This window comes from Entelurus aequoreus, linkage group LG03 (assembly GCF_033978785.1).
Source record: "Entelurus aequoreus isolate RoL-2023_Sb linkage group LG03, RoL_Eaeq_v1.1, whole genome shotgun sequence".
In the NCBI taxonomy this organism is placed as follows: Eukaryota; Metazoa; Chordata; class Actinopteri; order Syngnathiformes; family Syngnathidae; genus Entelurus; species Entelurus aequoreus.
In genome coordinates, this window is record NC_084733.1 from 81,046,106 (window position 1) to 81,052,567 (window position 6,462).

Here is a 6,462-nt window from a genome sequence, read left to right on the forward strand (position 1 = left end):
ATTTTGAAGAAACCAGAATATAAAATATGTTTTCAGTTATTTCACCTTTTTTTCTTGTTAAGTGCATAACTCCACATGTGTTCATTCATAGTTTTGATGCCTTCAGTGACAATCTACAATGTAAATAGTCATGAAAATAAAGAAAACACATTGAATGAGAAAGTGTGTCCAAACTTTTGGCCTGTACTGTGTATATATAGCTGAGGTAACATCTGTAACAATTTAAACCAGTGTTATCTGTATGTATATAATAATAATAATAATACCTGGGATTTATATAGCGCTTTTCTAAGTACCCAAAGTCGCTTTACATGTTTAAAAACCCGTCATTCATTCACACCTGGTGGTGGTAAGCTACTTTCGTAGCCACAGCTGCCCTGGGGTAGACTGACGGAAGCGTGGCTGCCAATTTGCGCCTACGGCCCCTCCGACCACCACCTATCATTCATTCAACATTCATTCACCGGTGTGAGCGGCACCGGGGGCAAGGGTGAAGTGTCCTGCCCAAGGACACAACGGCAGCGATTTTTTTGGTAAGAGGCGGGGAGCGAACCTGCAACCCTCAGGTTTCTGACACGGGCGCTCTACCCACTACGCCATGCCGCCCCATATATATATATATATATATATATATATATATATATATATATATATATATATATATGTATATATGTGTGCATATATGTATATATATGTGTGCATATATGTATATTTATGTATATATGTGTGCATATATTTATGTAAATGTATATATACACACATATATGTATATACATACCCATATATATATATATATATATATATACACACGCGTGTATGTATATATAATGTGTGTGTATATGGATATATACATGTGTGTATATTTGTATATACATGTGTAATTATATATATTTATATATCATATGATATGTATATAATAATATATACATTATACTATACATACTACATAAATATATTATTAGATATATAAATATATGTTATCTGTATTCGATTTATATACATTTTTATTTTATTTATTTATTGTATTTGGAGTCACTTTTCATGTTCATTATTCTAAAGGATAGTAGTTTAAGAGCGCACTGCTGTTAGATGGAGACAGGTGTGGACAATATTGGAGACACTTGTCCCCACGCTAAAAGTAAACAGCTAAGGAGAAAAACTCTATGATGTTGCTTTCATTTTGACAATACAGCATCCATCAGCTGCTGTGACAGAGTTAATGAGGAGAGAAAACACGCTGTCACTCCTGTTTTGTTGTTGTTGTTGTTGTTGGCCAAACTGTTGTACTGAACCACAAGGGGGCGTTGGAGAAGAACACATCTTGTTTATTAGACTTTATCTTCATTAGCCAAACTGCTTTGTGTTTTATTTTGATATCAAAAAGTAATCGCCATGTTTTTTTTTCATGTCACAAAGATATTACTTTAAAAACCATTTGACACATCATTTTGTTAGTTGTATTGCGTGTAGTTAATTCCTATACGACATATTTCTGCTCAAACTCTTAATGGATCTGTCCCGATACAGCATCTACATGTACATAACTTTAAAAAAATAATGATTTTAAAAAAATACTTCCCTCTATCAAAAGGTAAAAATAGAGTTAAAGGCATCATCAGAATCAGAATCAGAAATACTTTATTAATCCCTGAGGGGAAATTAAAATTTTCAGCACAATCCCATTCAAGATCAGACAAACATTACATGAAGTGACAAAAATCTGACAAGTTTATATTAATAATGAATACAAAAAAACTGAATGTGTGCATGCATGCTTTGGAGTTCCTGCCTGGAAAGAAAATAATGTTTGCCTTGGTGCCCTTCTAACTTGCCTTGGTGCCTTAAATATGAGCCCTCCTTTAAAAACCTCTAAATAAAGGCTTAGTGGCCACATGCGTGGACAGCACCTTTTAGCTCTTATTTCCAAAATTGTGTACACTACTGAATTGGGGTCTTGTGGCCGCTTATGTGGACACTTATACTGCCATCTGGTGGTGTCAGAAGAGTATAACATACAATGGAATTTGGGGGAAAAAAGTATAAAAATAAGAATTAGCATGTCACTACACATGAAGTACACGTTTGTTACTTATGGACTATCCATCCATCCATTTTTCTACCGCTTGTCCCTTTTTGGGGTCGCGGGGGGTGCTGGGGTCTATCTCAGCTGCATTCGGACTAAGTACATCTAATCAAAAGATGATTCTTAGTTTTTATTCTAATTAGGGTCCAATTAGGGCTGCAACAACTAATCGATTAAAATCGATTATAAAAAATATTTGGCGATTAATTTAGTCATTGATTCGTTGGATCTATGCTATGCGCATTTTTTAAAATTTTTAATTATTTTTTTTATAAACCTTTATTTATAAACTGCAACATGTACAAACAGCTGAGAAACAATAATCAAAATAAGTATGGTGCCAGTATGCTGTTTTTTCCCCCAATAAAATACTGGAAAGGATAGAAATGCAGTTTGTCTCTTTTATCCGATTATTAATCGAAGTAATAATCGACAGATTATTGGTTATCAAATTAAACGTTAGTTGCAGCCCTAGGTCCAATAAGCCCAAATAGCAAAGAGAAATTAAAAAAAAGGGATGTCCGATATTGTCCAACTCTTAATTACCGATACCGATATCAACCGATACCGTGCTCGCGAGCAACATGGTCGATGTTGCTTGGGATCGCTTCAAAACGGCGTTCCTAAAGATACTAAATGACATGGCTCCCGTGAAAACAGTCAGGATCAAAGCCCGCTCGGAACCATGGATGAATCCGGACCTATTAGCTGCCATAAAAGACAGAGACAGGAAATACTCTGAATACCAAAAATGTAAAACAGAAGTAGATAAACAACCCAATAATATCAACCTCAAATTACTCCTTTCAACTCTCAAAAAGCAATGCAATAAATTAAGAAATAAGTCAACCAACCTGACTAAATCCTTAAAAAAAAATTACATTAACGACAAAATAGAGGAAAACACAAATAAGCCACGTGAGCTCTGGAAAATTCGCAACAACCAGCTTCCTGGTTGCAGCCAGAAACTTAAAACAAGACTCACCAACATCAGCATCAAGGAGGGTGACTCCCTCATTACAGACAAAATGGAGGTAGCTAGCAGACTTAACATCTTTTTCACCAGCATAGCCGCAACTCTTGTCAACAAGCTGTCCCACCACTCTGGTCGCTTTGGTGTAGAACACATTAAAGGCCTACTGAAATGAATTTTTTTTATTTAAACGGGGATAGCAGATCTATTCTATGTGTCATACTTGATCATTTCGCGATATTGCCATATTTTTGCTGAAAGGATTTAGTATAGAACAACGACGATAAAGATTGCAACTTTTGGTATCTGATAAAAAAAAAAGGCTTGCCCCTACCGGAAGTAGCGTGACGTAGTCAGTTGAACATATACGCAAAGTTCCCTATTGTTTACAATGATGGCCGCATGAAGTGAGAGAGATTCGGACCGAGAAAGCGACAATTTCCCCATTAATTTGAGCGAGGATGAAAGATTTGTGGATGAGTAAAGTGCAAGTGAAGGACTAGTGGGGAGTTGAAGCTATTCAGATAGGGAAGATGCTGTGAGAGCCGGGGGTGACCTGATATTCAGCTGGGAATGACTACAACAGTAAATAAACACAAGACATATATATACTCTATTAGCCACAACACAACCAGGCTTATATTTAATATGCCACAAATTAATCCTGCATAAAAACACCTGCGTGTTTGTTACGCTAGCTCCTAGCTCCTCTGCTAGCTCCTAGCTCCATAGAACACGCCAATACAATTCAAACACCTGATCAACACACACAATCACTCAGCCCAAAAGACTGTTCACCTAACCCAAGGTTCATAAAGCTTATATATTTTTAAAAAGTTACGTACGTGACGCGCACGTACGGTACGGTACGTGTTATGCTAGCTCCTAGCTCCTCTGCTAGCTCCTAGCTCCATAGAACACGCCAATACAATTCAAACACATGATCAACACACACAATCACTCAGCCCAAAAGACCGTTCACCTAACCCAAGGTTCATAAAGCTTATATATTTTTAAAAAGTTACGTACATACGCAAAAAAAAGCCAAAGCTGCATACTCACAGTAGCACGTCTGCGTCTTTGTCATCCAAATCAAAGTAATCCTGGTAAGAGTCTGTGTTGTCCCAGTTCTCTACAGGCGTCTGTGTATCCAAGTCAAATGTCCTCCTGGTTAGAGTCTCTGTTATCCGAGTTCTTCCATCTTGACTGCATCTTTCGGGAATGTAAACAAAGAAGCGCCGGCTGTGTACTGTTGTGGCTGACTACGTTCGAAAAATACGTCCATTTCGCACCGACAACTTTCTTCTTTGCTTGCTCAGCTTCCTTCTTCATAATGCAATGAACATGATTGAAACAGATTCACGAACACAGATGTCCAGAATACTGTGGAATTATGAAATGAAAACAGAGCTTTTTCGTATTGGCTTCAATGTGGAAGGCATACCCGTGTTCCCCGGTCTACGTCACGCGCATACGTCATCCTCAGAGGCGTTTCGAACCGGAAGTTTAGCGGCAAATTTAAAATGTCACTTTATAAGTTAACCCGGCCGTATTGGCATGTGTTATAATGTTAAGATTTCATCATTGATATATAAACTATCAGACTGCGTGGTCGGTAGTAGTGGGTTTCAGTAGGCCTTTAACATCTTTTTCACCAGCATAGCCGCAACTCTTGTCAACAAGCTGTCCCACCACTCTGGTTGCTTTGGTGTAGAACACATTAAAGCCTTCTACAGAAAGCTAGGAGCAGTGTTGGGACTAACGCGTTACAAAGTAACGCGTTACTGTAACGCCGTTAGTTTCGGCGGTAACTAGTAATCTAACGCGTTATTTTTTATATTCAGTAACTCAGTTACCGTTACTACATGATGCGTTACTGCGTTATTTTGCGTTATTTTTTATATTCAGTAACTCAGTTACCGTTACTACATGATGCGTTATTTTACGTTATTTTTTATGTAGTATCGGCTAGAAACTGAAGATCTGAGTGTGTTTTGTGGCAGCGCTGCGGTGGGAAAAAAAAGGTGTACGTGCTTTGTGTGGGTGGGGGCGGGGGGGGACTCCCATACCGTAGTTGAGGAGCGGAGGGGAGACGTTCCTTCAGGGCTAACAACCTTCACTTTACCCGGAAGTGGTCTTTACAGCTGAGGGTGAATGACGAGGCCGGCGGTTTGTTGCAACTTTGTGACTTTATTGGACGCAGCCATCCAGCAAGCTAGAGAGAGCACCTGCACGCACTCACTGTCCCGCTCGCTCACTTCTCTCGCCCACTCACTCACTGACGTCACTCACCCACATGCTGTCATATCTTAAAGGGCCACACACGCACACACACATACGCTACTATCATAACAACTAACAAGACATATCAAGGCGAAGCCAAGAGTCGATTTTTTTAACAAGGAGAAATTCTCAATACTTTTCTTTTGTCGAGCACAAGGAAAATAACATTTTAGTTAAATGTAAGTTGTGTCTTGGATCAAATATCCTATCTACTTCAAGTTCAAGTTAATGTGCCATTATGTTGCAGCTATTTAAAATAGTTTTGTCAATTTGTTCTGGCCAGAAACAAATTGGCCTTTGAAACATATCTTTGTCTTTGTGTGTTGTATGTAGAGCACATTGCTTAGCAGACTTTGTGTGTTGTATGTAGAGCACATTGCTTAGCAGAGTTCAGAGATGCAAATGCATGTCAAGTTGATCAACACATTGTATTATTCTCCAGTGCAATAACAGCACTGAAATGAAGGCTAAATGGGCATTAATGGGAGCTTTAAAAAAGAAAAGAAAAAAATAAGTAACTAAATAGTTACTTTTCAAAGTAACGCATTATTTTTTGGTGTAAGTAACTGAGTTAGTAACTTAGTTACTTTTGAAATGAAGTAACTATAACTCATTACTGGTTTTCAGTAACTAACCCAACACTGGCTATGAGTATCCAACGATGATTTCAAATTAGAAATGGTACAGCTGATGAGGTGTTTAAAAAATTGAGCGCGCTCCACCCTAACAAGGCCACCGGCCTTGATAATATTCCCTCCAGATTCCTCAGGGACTCTGCCTCCATCATTGCCCCGATCATCACGCACATAATAAACCTATCAATTACACAAGGCCAAGTACCAAAAGATTTTAAGATAGCAAGAGTAACTCCCCTCTTTAAAAAAGGAATCAAATTGGAACCTGGCAACTACCGACCTGTTTCTATTCTCAGTTCCGTTTCGAAAGTAATGGAGAAAATAGTTTATGAACAGGTCGATAGTTACCTTGCCACTAGTAAACTCATTTACAAATTCCAATCCGGCTTCAGAACTAACCACTCCACTGACACATGCCTTCTCAATCTGACCGACCACATCAAACATGAGGTGGACGCGGGCAAATACTGCGGCATGGTCATGCTGGA

General features: G+C 38.5%; 1 long non-coding RNA gene across 3 annotated transcripts in view; it reads right to left on the reverse strand.

The window, feature by feature from the left end:
* LOC133646942 (uncharacterized) overlaps positions 1-6,462 on the reverse strand; it is a 143,103-nt gene that overhangs the window by 54,362 nt on the left and 82,279 nt on the right. The gene's annotated exons all lie outside the window — the stretch shown is intronic.